The 18,090-nt window shown below is 53.7% G+C and overlaps 1 long non-coding RNA gene across 1 annotated transcript in view; it reads right to left on the reverse strand.

Moving 5' to 3' along the window:
* Positions 1 to 324: 324 nt before the first annotated feature.
* The window catches only part of LOC121669038, a 37,685-nt gene continuing 19,919 nt past the window's right edge, over positions 325 to 18,090 (reverse strand). Inside the window, exons 3-4 of the long non-coding RNA XR_006017591.1 lie at positions 13,043 to 13,198; positions 325 to 2,303 (exon numbers count right to left, since the gene is read on the reverse strand). This is a non-coding gene — a long non-coding RNA (uncharacterized LOC121669038). The remainder of the gene's footprint in view (positions 2,304 to 13,042; positions 13,199 to 18,090) is intronic.

The following is an 18,090-nucleotide window of genomic DNA, read 5'->3' on the forward strand; positions in this document are numbered from 1 at the left end:
TCCCCTCACCCCAGGTGCCCATGGCCACACATCTCCTGCTGCTGCTGCTCCCAGCCCGGGCCTCTGCTCAGGGGATCGCTCTGCTCGAGTGACCCGACCTGCCCTCGTCTCCCGCCTGCGGTGACGCCCCGCGGCCACGCTGCTGGCACTGCTCACAGCCCGGCGTGGCGGCACACAGTGCCAGCTGCACCCCGGCACTGGGAGAAGAGCTCCAAAGAAGCTGCAGGGACAGCATTGCTCAAGCCCTCAGCCAGCATGGATGTGCAGACATGGTCAGGAAGAGCTGGGCAGGATCCAGCCACTGGAGGGGAGGTGATGGGGAGAGCTGGGCCGGTGCCTCTCTCCTCTCACTCCTCTGCCCACAGCCATGGACATGGCTCACGTGGACACGGCTGGTGCAGCTGAGGGCATGTCCAGGTGCCCACCCTGCCTCACAGCCAGGGCCCAGCAGCCAAACCTGCCACAGTCTGCATCTGTCCTTCACTAAAGCTCCATGGTGGCCAGGTGAATGTCCTGGGGCAGCAGCAGGGTGCTCAGGGCTCTCCAGCCCATGCCCCAGCCCCGCTGCTGCCACTGGAACAGGAACAAACCAAAACAGGGCTCCAGTTGCAGGAATCCCCCCCGAGACTTGTCTCCATGGCTGCAAATGGAACAAAAGGAAATTGTGACCAAAAGGATTTGCCAAAAGTGTTGCTTCTTTTATTTTTAGGGAAACTTCAAAGTGAAAATTTCTCATTTTCAGCTTTGCTGAAATTTTTCCCTCTTTCCCCACACAGGGCAGGTAAGAAGCCAAATGCTATTTCCGTGGGAAAGGAAACATTCTCCTCTCCCCTCTCCTGTGCATTTTCTAGGAAGGAGAAGAAAATCTTGATAAATCTAGAGGAAGGGGAAGCCCATTGAAATAAAATAGCCAGCAGCAAAGTCATTGGAAAATATTAAATGAACAAACACGTGGTTAGTTGCTCTTAAATTTCAGACCAAACTGGCTCTGCAGAGCACATGGATCTCCATCCCCACCGAAGCTCAGGCAGGAGACAAGAAGGAGGTTCTCTTTGGCTTCTCTTGATGATGCCTCTTAACGCCTTTTGTGCTGTTTCATTCAGCTGTGTGCTCTCCCCTTTTGCCACAGGGAAGGGGAACCCTTTTCCCAGGAGAGCTGACTCCAGGGTCTGCATCATTTTCTTCATCCATTGGCTCTGAAGGAGGGTGAAGAGATACCGCTCCAAGCCTGGATGCCTCCCTGATTTGGTCTTAAGTCAAGCAAGACTGGCCTGCAGGCAGTTTTAATGAGGAATTTGCAACCCTAATTAGAAAAATAAGGGCATATTCACGCAACATATAAATATAACACAAAGGTTGAGTTGAAAGATTCAAGGTCTAGAGAGGAGAAAAACCAAAGAGGCCCCAAAGTTTCCGAGTTCCTGTTGGCTTTGGAGAGAGGTCCACGCCTGGGGAAGTTCAAGCTTCTCCAGATCTCCAGGGTCTGCAAAACCTGCGCCGAGGCTCTCCAGCGAGCAGGCTTGCTCCCACGGTTTCCGGCATTTCCTAGTGAGGGAAGGTCTGGGAAGCACTGCAAGAACAGCCTTTTACAAAGTATTTTGGCACCCTTGCTTCCAACGGGGGTGCAGAAAGTACAAAGGCTGGAAAACGTAAAAAAAAAATAGAGGGAGAGGGACTAACCAAAGATTTCAAGCATTAGCAAGTTTGACTTGGGGGTGGTTCAAGTTGGAGGTGAAAGTTCGGGCGAGGTGCTCATTCTCCATGAGTCAGAGCATCCGGAGTGGCAGGAAGCTGAGGATCAAGAGGCGGCTGTCAGGGGCAGAGACTTTTACCAGAGCCAACCCCTGGGGCCGAGCGCTCTGCCTGGCCAGGGCAGCGCGGGGCTGGGAGCTGAGCTGAGCCCCGTGCGAGGCGTCGGAGCGGGGACAGGGGTGACAGCCCGAGCAGCACGTGTGGTGTGGGCACGGGGGTCAGGCACCCGCTGGCAGTGCTGCCTCTGTGGCTCAGCAGCTGGAGATGAGCCCAGGATGACCCGCTTTCCCTCCGAACCTCCGACAAGCTGCCTCCACCCAGCGCGGAGCCCGGCACACCCCCCGAGATGCGGCCGATGTCCCCGGGGCAGCCGCGGCGCTGCCGGGGAGGCACCGGGCCCCGAGAACGGGACTCGGACCCACCGGAGAGCAGGGCAGCAGAGCGGGGCAAAGGATGGGGACTGGATGCTGTGCTCAGGGCTGGCACCATCCCCTCTGAGAGATGCCGGGGGCTTCTGAAATTCTTCAACAATGGGAAATTCCTTCCTCTCACTAAAAAAAAAAAAAAAAAAAAAAAAAAAAAATTAAAAAAAAACCCGACCAAAACAAAAAAACAAAAACCAAACAACAAGTAAAAAAACTCTCAATCTGGGCAAACTGAACCGGTTTTGCTCTGATTGTGACTTCCCTTGATTTTGACTTTTCCATTTTGCCTTAGGAAACACCACGCAACAGCAGATTACAAAGTGCCACTTTTTCCCTAACCTGCCCTGGAAATGGCCTGTCCTGAATCTGCTGAAAATACATGTTCTGATACTGCCAGAAAAAAAATATGGAAAATAGGTTTCAAACCAAAATCCATGCAGTTTCCCAGAGCTCAGCCATGCCATAGTGCTCAACACAGCATCCTCCCGTTAGCATTTTGCTGACTGAACACGCATGCAGCACTTTTGTTCTGCTGAAACACCCCATCAGCATCCCTTGTTCTGCTGTTCAGCCAGAGTCTGTACTCCAACCTCCTCCACATCCCCCAGCCCTGCGTGTCTTACAATTTATGCTCACAGGGTTTTGGGAAAGAGGCTTGCAGACGTGTAACAGATGCCTGGTGGAGCTCAGAGCCTGTGTGAAGGAAGAACCAGCACCCTCATTTTGCAAGCAGCAAGACAAGCCAAGGAGGAGGCTGCTGCTGGCTGGTGTGGCTGCCCCACCTACCGCTTCCACCTGGCAGGAAATGGATATAGACAAGGCTGGAGGGTTTGTCAGGTCCTGAGTGGAAGCTGCAACTGAGCCTGTTAAAGGCCTTTTGCTCAAGCCCCAAGGTGGTCCCACGATGGTTCAGGCTGGAGCCCATCCTGAAACCCTCAGCCCATCCTGAACACTTGCTTTCCACCAGGGTTGAGCCCAGTGCAATCAGGAGACACATGAGCACCCCTAAAAAAATCTGTAGAATGGGAAGAGCCTCCCCAGTCTGCTCTGCTCATCAAAGCCAGTACCAGTCCCTGGGTGTCCAGCAGTACCCATTTCTTGGGAAGGCTTTGAATAGGGAAGAAAACAACATATGCAACCCAGTTTACAAAAACAAAGCCCAAACAAAGGCCATAAAATCTAATAATTAACAGAGCAAATAAGCTGAAGGCCCATTAGGCTGCACATATTAGGTAATGACAAGTAGTTCGCAATAACCACTTCTGAATGGACTTCACCCAATATGCATTTAATTAGGGTTTAATAAAGCAACAGCATGTTCTTAAAAGCCAATTAGAAACATATTCACTGAGGTTTGGAAGCTATGTAATAGATGCCTGTAGGAACCAGATACGTGCTGATTACATAGCTATTAATCCTCAATAAAGGGTCTAATAATCATTTTGTTCTTCAGGAGCAGGCAGCTGCTTTATTAAATCTTAATGAAATGCATACTCAGGAGCTTTCCTTCAAAGCCAGTCTGTGTTAGAAGATGGGTTTAGAAGTGGCAGTCTGCTGAGAGAAAGGACCCCCTCCTCATCACCACCTCTGCCACCGTGGCAGTGGGTTTGAGGCCAACCCTGCTGCCAGAGCAGGCGATTGATCACTGCAGCCACAGAAGTGAGAGCTCACTGGGTCTGCGAGCACCATGAGACATTTCACCCTGTGCTCACATTTCCTTGCATGGGGAAATGTCTCCATGAACCAGGATATCCATCTGATTCGTGGCTCTGTGTCCAGATGTGCAACTCATATCAGGAGGCGAGCAAGGCCCTGGGGTCAGTGAGGTGCTGCCACATTCCACGAGGATCACTCAGCCACTTCTCCAGAAATTGACCTCCTGCCTGTATTCATGGTTGCCGAAAAAAGAGTGACTGAAGTGAGCTCCCTTCCACCATCCCTCAAAGAGGAGCTGGTTTGATTGAGGATCTGGGCCACTCAGGTGGTGTAGATGCCTTTTTCTGGTCTTAAAATCAAGAGTCAAACACGGTTAGAAGGGAAAAAGGGATTTTACCTTGGTATTTATTTTAAGGATCCTTAGGTGCACACGTCCAGGTGGAATGCACCTCCATGCCAACTGCAATGCACCCTCCAAAAGATCTGGTATATCATTATAGGTGTTACTAATTAGCAGATCTATCAAAGATTCCCCAATGAAAGGCTCGAGTGAGCTCCCCTCCCCAAGGAGCCTTCCCCTGGATGGTTCTATCTTAGTTTCCAGAATGTGTTCTGGAGAGGACCTTGGGGTCTGGGGCACACTGATCCCTAACTACAGAGCTTCTAAAATGTTTAGTCTCTCAGCTTGACAAACAAGTCTAAGAATGTAGGCAAAAAGCACTAAGAATACAGAAGTTGTAAAAGGGCATAAAAGGGGTATAAAAGAAAAGGCAAAAAATCATCGTGGCATCAGTGGCTTCTTGCCTTACCTCTAGGATTGGAAGCTGATCTAAAACCTGGGAAGCCATTATTATGTTCCCATGGACACACGTCCGAATAAGCCATGCCCACACCTTTCCACCATCAGAAAGCCAGCAAAACACCATTGCAGGCTTAAAAACTGCAAAAACTTAAAAACATTGCAAAAACTTTTCATAAACACCCATCTGCGTCTTCACCTGCTGTTATCCCACCCCTCTAACACATGGGCTTGGGTTTTCTGTGGTGCCTGGAAACTTCAGCAACTGCTGCTGGGATGCAGCCACACTTTTCCCCTACACTGACCTGAAGATGAAGAGGTGCCTGGTCCTCACCCTGGGAGCAGAGACCACCCGGACACAGCAGCCCAATGTCAGTTTAGAGCTCCAGCCCATCCTCCTCTGCTGCCCAGGGGGACGCAGGCACAGCCAGCCAGAGCTGGTGCAACAGGGCCAGAACCGGCTGGCAGCACCAGGATGGATCCAGGCCCCACGGCTGGAAGTAGCACCATCCAGCAGCTCTGCCCACAGGTCAGCCTGGGGCTGAGGGGAGCAGGTCCCTGTGTGGTCAAGGTCACTCAGGTCACTGAGGCCAAGCCTGGCTCCCAGCCAGCAGCCCTGGCTAGCCCATCAGGACTGCAGCAGGGCTGGGACTGGCAGTCTGGCCACAGAGAGGCCGTGGCACTGTAGGGGCCCCATTCGCTCCCCCAGCTCCAGGTCCCAGCCCGGTGCTGAACTCTGCAGAGGATCAGTCAGGGCAAGGCCAGGGCAAGAGGTGATGGGAATGAGAGAGGGTGGGTGGTGGGGTGGCCCCTGCAGCCCTGAATTTCAGCTCTCTGCTGGGCTCCCCTGGAGAGGGAATGGATAAAGCAGGGAGAATACCTGGGATACACATGTGACATCCCAGATACGCTGCCCTTTGGAATGCTCTCGGGGGTCCTACACTCTAATTAGCCCAGTTAAGCTGAGCTCTGCCTGCTGCTCCCATTCCAGTCAGGGGGTCTGGCTCACTCTGGCAGGGCAAAGTGCCTCCAAGTCCTCCTGGCTGTAGGGTTTTGCAGCCAGGGGAGCAGCTTGGAGGAGCAATGTCCCACCTGCCCATGCTGTGGGGCCGGGGAGGGCATCCCCAGGGACCCCCGTCTCCACAACGGGACTGCCTCCACCTGCTCTCCTGTCCCTGAGGATCACTTGCTCCTCCCCACCCAGGCTCATGCACAGCACCCTCCACCCCAGGGCACCTGAGTCCCCCCTTCACCCAGACCCTACACCACCATCCCAGCCCCACGTGGGCATCTCTTGCAATGCCCCACTGCAACCAGAGCAGGTGTCCCACAAGAACAGCAGACAAACCTCCTGGGTCAGGCATGCTCACCCTCAAGGGTGCCTGAGACCGCAGGATCCACGTCCCCCAAAGTGAGGCACCATCCCCTACCCCATCAGCAACTTCCCTGGCCAAACATCTCCAAAAAGGAGTCATGATTAGCCCTAAGCAGGGTGCTGGGGGTGTTTGTGGGCAGCTCTGGGCCTGGGAGCTGCTGGTTCACCTTAGGTGCTGTCAGGCCTTGCCGCAGGTAACATCATCTCCTGTGATATTAATTCATGTTCTTTCACAGACAAGGGTTACTTCTTTCCAGCCTCAAGGAGGAGATCATCTGCTGCACAGATTGGCCCTACCAACAGCCCAAGCCAGGGCAGGAGCCTGTGGGGACAGCCAGTCCCAAGGGAAATAAAGGAATGAGGCATTTCATTATTCTTGTTCCTCTCAGTAAAGAAAAGACAGACCCGGCCAGGGTGCAGATCGCTCCCACCTGCCCATCTGTCCCTCTGCGTGCCCTTCCAGCTTGGCATCCCACTGCCCTGTGGGGATGGGGAGCCTCAGCAGTGGCTCCTGGTGAGACCCCACACATGAGGTGAAGGACTGGGAGCTCCTGTCTTCCAGCCAGTGAAATACTGACTTACCCACAGACACCTACGTCTAAGCACTTGTTCTGGGGAATGTGGCAGGAGAAAGATACTCCATGTGTCCACCATGGACCCTGGTTACCTCCATCAGCAACCTTCAGGTGGTCCTTCCCACCCAGCCACAGGTGGCTGAACTCCACACTGCTCTGCCCAGGAGCTCAGAGCAGGGACCCCTTGGCTGGGCAGAGGTGCCCAGCCCTGTGCAGGGTTGCTTGTCCCTCCTTTTGTCCATCCTTTTTGGGATATTCTGCTCTTCTTGTTCAGCCAAGCCTCACTTGCCTACAGCACTGGTGATCAGCAGTTTTCTGGTGGAACACATGGCCTCTGCAAAGGGAATGTCTTCCCTCCAGGACAGTTCTGGTTTTCTACCAAAGACCAAGCCTCAGGCTTGTTTAGCCAAACCTGAGCAGTTTGACATCAGCTTGACATGAAACCTCCTGTGAAGCCTGGTCCGGGGAGAAGAGTGATACCCCACCAGCTCCAGAGGGCACAGGCCAGTGTGTGGGAACTGTAAATGAGGTTTACAGAGCTGAGCATTGCTGCCCTCTTTCTGTTTTTTCTTTTTTTTTTTCTTTTTTGTTTTCCAGGCCAGGGAAGATTTGGAAAAGTTCATTTCTCCACCCTCTTGAGGACAGGTGAAAATTCTGAAATACTACCATTTCCACAAGGGTGAAACTCCTGATTTTCAGCCACTTTTCTCCCAGGGCTTCTCCAGGAGGTCCGAGCCACCCATGCAGAAGATGCCTCACGTATGTATATGGATATGTCTGGGTGGCAGCCAGGGGCTCCTGGGAGTTCCATGAGGCACAAGCCCACAGCACGGTCCCCTCTCCCAGCCTGGCCCCAGCACTGGCGCTGAACACTGGTGCCATCCCCACCAGCCCTTGCTGAGCCACCAAGGAGGTGGAGACGTGGGAATCATGGGGTGCACAAGGTAGGGAACGAAGGACAATCATGCACATTTGGGACATCCTGAGGATTGTGACCTCAGAAAAAAAAATGGAGGCAACAGGGCTGTAATTAATGAAGATACTCAAGGGAAGGATAATTTTTTACAGAGAAGACCCCCCAAAATACCTGCCTGGAAGTCAAGCCTGAACTTCAGCCCCAATAGACAGCACAAGGCAGGAGTCTTCAGCAAGGGTGCTCTCATTCAGGGTCTGCCTCCCCCCGTATCCCTCCCTGTGCCCCATCTCCTAGTTTGTTGGGTCTTACATTCAGAAAGAATGCTAGGAAAAGGCAAGAAAAGAATAATTTTGCTGGCAGCTCCCAGGGGTGCACTTAGAGACACCCCACAAGGTTGCACCAAAAGGACTGGAGCTGTGTGTCCAGCCCTGCCAGATCACAGAAGAATTCACGTGAGACCTTCCCAGGAGCAGTCAGCTACTTAGGGACATCCAAATCACTGCCTTCAACAGCCACCAACACACCATTTCTCTCATGCCTTGTTTGAATCAAACAGGGTCAACTGCCGGTGTAAAACAAGCCTGTCTGTTGGTTAACTCTGAATCAAAGCTGTAGCTGAGGCACCACAGACCACCACAAGCTGGTCTCTGTCCTGCAGGGGCTGCTTGCAGAGACAAGAAGGGTTTGTCACATGGCAATTAGCTGCAAGGAATCCCCAAAACCCTCCAAAGCTGCTGCTCACAGCCTTTGGCCTTTGCAATAAACTTACCATTGCTCCCTGTTTCAGCTGGCAGCTGGTCCTCATTTCTAGACCTGTTTCCTTTCTACTAATTAATCATCTCCAAATGTGTCTCTGCCTGAACATGTGGCCAGAAATACGATGTCAGGGCACACTCTTCGAGACCCAGTCGTGCTGCATGTGAGAGGCCAGGAGTGCCAGTGGCAGAGCTGGGATGACCCTGTGTGGCCACCCCTGTGGCCACCGTGCTGCTGCACACAGCCAGACCCTGTCCTGCTGTGGGGCACAGGCAGCTCTTGGCAGTGACAGTGGATGGAGCAGATTGATGAGGATCAGCCCATGGTGCTGACTCCTGACCCCCAGCACGCCACAGAGGGAGGCAAGAGTTGGCCCCATTTTCACACGCAACAGCAGCTCCTCTCCATGCAGAGCTGGGGCTGAAGTCCCAGGGGTAAAAACGTGTTCAGGAGACAAAAGAAAAGCAAAGGGTGGATGAAGAACTCTGCAGAGCAGGCCCAGCAAGGTCAGCTTGGCTTACTACCCATGGCTGACACACCCTGAGCAGAGCTGCCTGCCCAGGGAGCTTGGGGAAACAAGAACAGGGACTCATGTCCACCATGCCAGAGCCAGTGGCCATCCCAGTCCTGAGCAGAGGACCTGGGACCAGAGACCACTCCAACACCCTGGGCTCTGCTGCTTCAGCTCATGGTCAGACTCCCTTCCTCTTGGAACAGCTGGAAGGAACCAAAGCTTTTCTTTTGTTATCTTGGATCAGATTTGCACAGTGAAGGTGCTCCAAGGCTGCCTGTGCCAGGACATTTACAGAGTTTCACAGCAGAACAATGAAGCAAAATGAGGGGAAACTCTTTGATCTTTATGCACCTGACACTCTGAGGGGGCAGCAAGCATGAAGTTGCCCTTCCCATCCAGGTTTGTGGCCGTTCCCCGTGGCCGTTCCCCATGTCCTCAGGCAGTGGCACCGAGCCTCTTCTCTGCTGCAGCAGGGCAGACCACAGAGGAGTGCTGGGGACCATAAAGCTCTGCAGTGAGAGATGCCAACCAAACAACCTTTTTGATATTTAGTCCCTTCTGAAGCAGAAAGGTCACTTGGGAAATTCAAACTATAATCTGTATTCTGAAGATTTTATAGAACCAAGGAGGATTTTGTGCTGTGTTTTTCCAGCTCTCCTTCCAAACCCCATCTACCCCAATAAGCAGTTGTGGTTAACTGCCAGAAAGAGAAAGGTTGAAATTCCCAAGCTGATGGCCAGTCCCAGAGATGGTGAGTCCTTGGTACAAGGCTATAAGATGTAACGTGCCTTGGGTTTCTGCAAGTGAAAGAACTGTGGGGAGGTAGGACTGTCCCCATGGTAGGATTGTTGTCCTTCTTTAGGCTCTCAGACTCCCTGTTGCAGCTCAAGCCTGCAGTGCTAGCCTGGAAATTGGGTGATAAATAGACTTGAGTGAGACTTCCAGCATCCCCTGCCTCCAGGCCTGCTGGAGATTTGGGGGGTCTTCCTGGAAGAGCAGAGGAAGAGCAAGCCAGAGCCACAGTGACATCCACAGCAACACAGGCAGGAATGAGCTGGTTGGGCTGGCCGAGTCACAAGAGCCAGGTCTTGGTTTTGTGGGGACAGTGATGATTCCCATCCCACCCCAGGAGTGAAGCCATGGGGTTGTTGTCCCCTGAGCAAAATATACCTTCTTATTGAGCTCCCAGAGGTTACATAATGAAAGGAGTATTTCCCTCGTGCCGCTGAGGGAGGACCCTGGAAAGTACATGCCTGTCAGCCTTGCTTCAGTGCCCTGGAAAATCCTGGAAAATGTTCTTCTGGGGAGTATTGAAAACCACCTGGAGGACAGTGCTGGCATCAATCACAGCCAGCATAGCTTCATGAGAAGAAAGTCCTGCTTGCCGAACCTGATTTCCTTCTAAAGCAGGGTAACCCAACTGCTTGATCCAGGAAAGCCACTAGATGTGATCTTTTTGGACTTCAGCAGAGCTTTTGATACAGTCTCTGCCAGGATCCTTCTCGACAAACTGTCCAGCCCACAGCTGCCTCACGGGTCAGGCACAAAGAGGGACAGGGAGTGGGGTGACATCAGACTGGTGTTCAGTCACCAATGGGGCTCCGCAGGGCTCCATCCTCAACCCAGTTCTCGTCCACATCTTCATTAATGGCTTGGATGCAGGACTTAAAGGAATATTAAGGAAGTTTGCCAACAACACTGAATTGAGAGGAGCTGTTGACTCCCTCAAGGGCAGAGAGGCCCTTGACAAATGAGAGACGGGCAATCACCAACTGTGTGGAATTTAACAAAGGCAAGTGCCAGATTCTGCACCTGAGAGCAGTCCTGGCTGTGTATATGGACCAGGAAGGAGAGGCTGGAGAGAAGCTGCAGGAAGGGACCTGGGGGTCCTGGTCGATGGCCAGCTGGATCTGAGTCAGCAGTGCCCTGGAGCCAGGAGGGGCATCCCTGTCCTGGGGGCACCAGGCCCAGCATCGCTGGGCAGGCCAGGGAGGGGATTGCCCCGCTCTGCTTTGCACTGGGGTGGCCTCACCTCCAGTCCTGTGTGTGGTATAAAAAAGACATTAAACCATTGGCGAGCATCCAAAGGAGGTCACAGGGATGGGGAAGGGTCTGGAGGGGCCGTATGAGGAGCAGCTGAGGGCACTTGGTGTGTTCAGCCTGGAGGAGACTGAGGGGAGACCTCCTTGAGCTCTTCAACATCCTCCCGAGAGGCAGCGCAGGGGCAGCTCCGATCCCTTCCCTCTGGTGACCAGTGACAGGACTCAAGGAAATGTCTGGATCTGAGGGGAGGTTTAGGCTGGATATCTGGAAAAGGTTTTTCACCCAGAGGGTGGTCAGGCACTGGAACAGACTCCCAGGGAAGTGGTCACAGCTCCAAACCTGTCTGAGTTCAAGGAGTGTTTGGACAATGCTCTCAGGCACAGGGTGGGATTGTTGGGGTGTCCTGCATAGGGCCTGGAGTTGGACTCAGTGATCCTGATGGGTCCCTTCCAATTCAGCCTGTTCCATGATTCCATGATTCCATGATTCTATGATAAGGACTATTCAAATACCACCGTGCAGATCCCATCCATCACTAGCGCCACTGCATGGGTTAGATCACCCAAGGCCAGCAAAGGCCCTGGTTGAGCAAGCCAGTAGCTCTTCATGCAGGAAAGAAGCCTGAACCTTGCCAGATCAAATATCATGGGGGCTGCAAGCCCTGGACCCTCTCTTGAAACCACCTTCACTAGGGCCCTGCCAAGTGGAGAGGACTCAGCAGCTACAGCACCAGGGCAAACAGCTCTCTGGAGCCATCCTCAGTCTCTGGCTTCTTCTGCTCATGACACAGCCCTGCTGAGACCTGCCTCACTGGCAATGGGCTGTACCCACCAGTGCCACACCCTCCGGCCCAGAGGAAACAGCTGGAGCTGAGCTGGGGGAGGTTTACCCTGGCCACGTTCCCCATGCCACCCTGCACTCTGGCCCCGCTGCCAGCTTTGTTCCAGCATAGGCTGCATGCAGGGTTTCAGGACCTCCTCCTACTGAGGGATTTGTTTGTGCCAGCCGAGTTGTGCAGCAGGATACGAGCTGCCTGGATTGCAGATGCCCAGCACACAAACCTCTGCCAAAGGACTGATGCCCCGAGGGCACAGGGCTGGCAGCTCAGCGCTGCCTGTCTGACTCCCAGGGGCTGTGCAAACCCTCTGTCTGCCCCTCAGCCCTTCTTGGAGAGGGAAAAGTCCTCATCTCATCCAGGACATGAAAGGACTTCTTCCAAGTTTTACTGAACACGCTCCCACATTGCTGCCCAGGGAAAGGGCCAAAGGCCTGTGGAGCTGAGGTCCTCAGACACATCGCACCAGTGGCAGCTGCAGAGCAGCCTGTGGGGTGGAGCAGGGGGCAGGCAGAGCGTGACCAGCAGCGGGGCTCTGCAATCATGACTCTTCCCAGCCCTTCCCAGCACATTAGAGGGTGAGGGGCGGCTGATGAACGAGGTGATAACTCCTCAGCAGATGGTTCCAAAGGCTGCACCACGCTTGGGGGCTGCAGACAAAACACAGAGGTGAAGCCCAGATGTTTAATTTCAGCATCTGGATGTGATTCCTAAACAGAGACGTTCACATCTGACTGTTCTGCCTGAAAATAAATGGTTTGTTTGACCTTCCCTGTAGCCCGCCCCAATATTTTCTGGGTCTCTCCTAAACACGCAGCAGCTGGTCTCTCCCTGCTGGGACCAGCCATGTGCCAGACAAGTGCTGCAGGCATCGCTGTTGGCACAGCAGCTGTGGTGGATGTGAGGGACACGGCATCAGGGGACACGGGGCAGGGCACAGCACAGAGGGACACGGTGGGGCAGGACACAGCACGGACTAGAGCTGCCAGCCCAGAGGGAAGAACATCCTTCTGCACTGCATCCACCCTGTTTTGGGCTCCCACTCAGCACATTTCAGAGCAGGACACCAACCCTGGGTGTCTGCTCTGCCCAAGAGCCTGCTCACAGCCTCCACCCTGCCAGGTGTCTGCTCCTGCCCCAAAAGTCCTATGGGAGTAGAGAGGGATGGGACTACAGAGAGGGACTGGTCTGCAACCATGTCCTCCTCCCTTCAATCCCTGAGATCCCCACCTGAGATGCACCACAGCAGCCTGGCTGGCTGAGCATCCCCTCAGCTCACCCAGGCACCCCAGCACTCAGCACAACCTGGGTCTCATTTCACCGCAGAGGCAGCAGCATCCCACCACCCACAGAAGGGACTGGTAGCAGGTGCTTCCAAAGCCAAGAAGAGACAAACCTGCTCAGTGCCTCGGGAGCACTGGAAGAACCTGCTCAGGGATGAGGGTCTCCAGGACACGGGTCTCCAGCACGTGTTGAAGCCAAGCCGTGCCCTTCAAAGAAGATATCTCATCTTGGATCAGAGACGCCACGCGCCGGAGAATCCACCACACTCCTAATAAATGGGAATAGTAGGCGTTGGGTGGTGCTGACACTGACAATGAAGATAGTGATTAGTGATGACGGGCAGTACTAATTATGGCTAATATGCCTAATGGCCAAGTCTGAGGGTAGTGTGTGTGACTGATGGTGACAAGTGATGGCAGCTGAAGGATGCCACAGTGACCACAGAGATGTCAGACAATGCTGGTGGCAGACAGAGCAAACGAGTGGTGACACAGTAATCTGTTACTTGGGTCATTTGTAATCCTGCAGACACATCTGGCTCCGAGCATGCCACAGTCCTGCAAGGTTCCTGAAGGATCGAACAGGCAGCACGGGAAGTCAAACCTCTCTCTGCAGCCTCCTGTGGGCAGCGCGGGGTGAGAAGTGGTGGCATGGTGTGGTGTGGCACACCAGCTGACACCTTGGTCCACTCAAGCCCAGCTCTACCTGTACTCTTAGACCAGCAAGAAGAGGGCAGAGCCAGCACGGTGGTGCAGGAGGACCCCCAGCACAGTGGGACAAGGACCCCAAGATCCCACTGAGATCCAGCAACCAGCTGCCCACCATGGGGCACCCACCCTGGCACAGCCCCTGCACAGCCAGTCCCGTGCAGCGTGAGCAGCCCCACGGCAGCAGCAGCCCCACGGCAGCAGCACACGGCCTCACAAGCCCTGGCCAGGGCGGCAGCCAGGAGCAGTGAGTGGGTGCAGCCAGGGTGCCAGCACGGCTGTCCTGCGGGGTGTGGGTGCGCTGGGTGCTGCGTGGCCGCTTGCAGCCCAGCCTGGGCCTGGGCACGCTGGTGGCATCCCCCAGTGCCTGAAGCATCAGCTGCAGCAGGCAGAGGGGACCGAGGTGCCCCCAGCAGCAGCACCGCGGCGCGGCGGCTCACGGGTGAAAGCCAGGCTGGTCCGTGGGGACCGGGGTGATACTTCACACAGGCAGAAAGAAAAGGGCAGAACATGTCAGCTGGCTGTGATAAGAGCAGTCACACAAAGCAGATGCCATTTGCAGAGCAGTATGTTCACTGTCATCAGCCTGGCAGCACAGCAGGGGCCAGCACCTCATGCCCATCAGATTTATTTTCTGCCTGAGGTTAAAGCAGGGCTCACATCCAAGCAAAGCTGGGGCAGATCAATCAAAAGCTGCCCAAGTATGAGCAAAGAGTTACTAGTGCTCATTGAGTGCAAGCAAGCTCCAAGACTGCTGCAAAAAGCTGAAGATCTGCAACACAAGAGCTGCTCACCAAGCCTGCTAGTTTGGGGCTAGAAAGGCTGGGTTTGTGACATTTCCCTGGGATGGGTCTTGTGGTGGTGCATCCTGCCCCCACCCCTCCTCAGGCCAGCTCTACAGTGTCAGAAGTTCCTGATAAACCCTGACTGCAGCTGGGCAGTGAAGCGTCCCCCGACTGTACAGCAGCTCTTGCATGGTACAGGAGGGAATGATCCTGCCTGTAACAGGAACATCAGCTGCCCAACCAAGATGGGGAACAAAGGATAAGCAGTAATTGTTGTTAGCCTTGGTAAATCATTTACCTGAATCACAGCCCAAGTGAATTGGTACCATTGTTACAAGATCTTTGGAAAAAATGAGCTGCAGCCCAACTGGAACAGTACCATTGTTACTGGAAAAAACGTCCTGTAGCTTCCAACTCGGGTACTGGCCAGGATGGAAACTTACTGGTGACTAAAGCCAATCATCTTGTGACCCTGTAAACATCAGTCCTGAGTGAGGCCCTCCTGTACCTAAACGGGGACTATCAGTACCTAAAGGCCTACAAGAGAGCTGGAGAGGGACTTCTAGCAAGGGCGTGCAGTGATAGGACAAAAGGGAATGGCTTCCCAATGCCAGAGGGCACAGTTAGATGGGATATTGGGAAGGAATTGTTCCCTGGGAGGGTGGGCAGGCCCTGGCACAGGGTGCCCAGAGAAGCTGTGGCTGCCCCTGGATCCCTGGCAGTGTCCAAGGCCAGGTTGGATGGGGCTTGGAGCCACCTGGGACAGTGGAAGGTGTCCCTGCCCATGGCAAGGGCTGGGACGGGATGGGCTTTAAGGTCCTTTCCAACACAAACTATCCTGTGATTCTATGGTGATGAACAAGCTCTGCCCAAATCGCTCCCAAGCAGGGCTGCCCTGCCCATGCTGCAGCAGACCACGGTGCAGCTGCATCCACCAGACATTGTTCGTGACACTTTCTCCTCCAAGACATTCCAGGGAGGCAGCTGATGGAGCTGGGGATACCCCAGTGTTCCCATGAGGATGTGGCTGCATCCCAGCTTGTAAGAGTTCACAGGGACTTGGAAAGGAGGTTGGCAGTGGTGGTACAAACCCAGAGCCAACCTGACAGCCCACACCACAGTCCCAGCAGGAAGCACCAGTGAAGGACAGGAACCAGTGGCACCTGCATCCCCCATAGCCTGTCCGGAGCAGCTACAGGTCCCCCAGTTTCACATCCCCACGTATTCAGGACGCTCTCCACTGGCAGCAGCATGGCATGGCAGCACAGAGCTGCTCCCAACTGGAGCAGGCATTCTCAGAGGGACGTGCTCCACTCTCACTTCCCACCCACCGATCTTATCATCAGCCATGAGACTCCAACACACTTTTGTCTCAATTTTGAATTTGCTGTTTTTAATTTGGGGGATGATGCCATATCTAGTGTTGCAGCCCTTGATTAGCACATGCACCGGCACACACACGCACACACCACATTGCCAGACTCAATCACACATGTTTGCTCAAGACCTTTTGTAAATCTTTGGATTCAGACCAACTTTTCTTTTCTTACATGAATTTGTTGTAGTCTGATATTTATAGTTTACTTAAAATAAATGGCTCCTTATGTTTCCTGCTTCCCGCTCCTGAGGCAAGGGTCTCACAGGGTTGCTGCCTGTCTTCTCTCTTTCCTCAAAGTTTTGCTATTTTTTTCCTCTTCCATAAACATTTTTTGAGCAGATTCTACATTTGCCAGATGCTGTTGAACCTTGTCCCAGGTCTTTTCAGCGGTTCTGGTGAGCAAGACACTGGTTCAGGTTGAATCAGACATCACAGTGCATAGCAGGCAGCTATGCCAAAGGACCTTCATGGAGCAACATGCTGGAGGAGGACAAGGATAAAGATGAAGAGGATGAGGCAGAGTGGTCTCTAGGTCATGGGAGCCAAGTACAGATCCAGGCTATCATGCAGACCCACTCGCAGCACTGGGACATGAGGATGCAGCACCTGGACTCACGGCTGTTGCAGGGGACAGAAGGGGTGGCAAGAGTCCCCATGCTACTCTGCTTGGGTTATGAGCATGGAGCTCTCACTTTCAAGCCCCCACTCCAGGAGAAACCCTCTCCCCAGAACAGTGTAGTCCTGGGTTGCAGTGTATTCTATTACCGTCCTCATGAGCTGTTGAAATCACGTGGGGCAGTGTTTCCTTGCCTCCTCCCCCCCAGACTATCTTGCTGTTAATGGCCCATCACTGTCCTGCCGCATGACTCAGAGATAGCTCCCTCCGGACTATCTTCTGTTAATGAGCCTAATCAACACTTGGCCTCATGATTTATCATCCTATTGTGAGGTGCTCCACCCAGAGGGAGGAACCAAACATTCCATCCTGGATATAATCTGAGATTCCCAACACCACAGACACCCTTTCCACTGGATTCCCAGAGCTGTAGCCACCACTGGACCTTCCGAGGAAGAGCAGCCCCTTTCTACAGGATCACTGCTTTGACAGAACCACATCCACCACTTCAGGAGGACTGCAGCCACCATCTTATCGGACTGCTGCCACCACGCTGACTAACAGGGTGTCAGGTTGTATCCTGACTCTGTCAGTTTAACCCAGTGTTTTCTGCCTTCATTTGCTTGGGTTTTTTTTTCTTCTATTTCCCCATTAAATTGTTATTCTGACTTGGTGCCTCCCACTAGTTTGTTTTCAAACAAGTACAAGTGTGGATGGTGGAGCTTCATGAAACAGTCTGCTCCCACTTGGGCCAGCTCCAAGCAGGCTGCTCCCGTCAAGTATCTCCAAGGATAGATTGCCACCCTGCTCCATCTGAGTATCTCCAAGGACAGTCCTCTCCAGACTCCTCCTGCAGTATTTGAGAACACTCACAGTGGCCTCATGATTTGTCCATGTGTTTATGGGGAATTTCCCTTACTGCTGTTCCTGCTGCTGCCTCTCACTGTCTGTCTGTACATCTTTGAGAAGCCCCGGGTGTAGCCTCCTGTTTGCTCTCGGATGCACAAACGCCCCATGCCTACAGCAAAGGGAATGTGAGCCCTGACAGAGGATGAAAACCTCCCAGGAACCTCAGCCACTGGGCAGGCAGGCCTGGGGGAGCCAGGGACAACCTGAGAGAGGAGCAGTCCCCAGACTGCTCCCTGGGGCCTTGCAGCATCTTGGAGTGCAAGAGGCAGGGATGTTGCTAGAGCATCCCTGCAGGCAGCAGGAGGACAGAGGGATTAAACCAATGTTTACATGGCCTTTCCCACCCAGCAGCCTCTTGGCAGCTCTCTCCGGTGCTGGGGCCGACGAACCCCATTTGTTTTGGAAGAGCCATTTGTTTTCCAACCCTCTGCTGTGAAGGGAATGCTTTCACTGCAAAAATTATCCTCTCTTCTCATTTCAGGCCCTGGGGCTCCATTTGGTCCAGTCTCACCAGGAGTAGCAAACCTGCACACACATGTGCAAGCTCAAACCCAGCCCTTCCTGTCATCTGTGAGTAGGATCCCACATGCCCCATTTGCACACCAGCCCACATGCTGCATACCCAGACACATTTGTGGAGGTGCACGCACTGCCGCCCACACACACAGCATGCAGGCTCACACGCTGCCCCTCTGCACACCCTGTGTGAGCTCACACGCTGCCCCTCTGCACACCCTGTGTGAGCTCACACACAGTCCCTGTGCA

This window comes from Corvus kubaryi, unplaced genomic scaffold (genome assembly GCF_017639235.1).
Source record: "Corvus kubaryi isolate FWS band 111438036 unplaced genomic scaffold, C.kubaryi_AGA036_p1.0 37387, whole genome shotgun sequence".
NCBI classification, from domain to species: domain Eukaryota; kingdom Metazoa; phylum Chordata; class Aves; order Passeriformes; family Corvidae; genus Corvus; species Corvus kubaryi.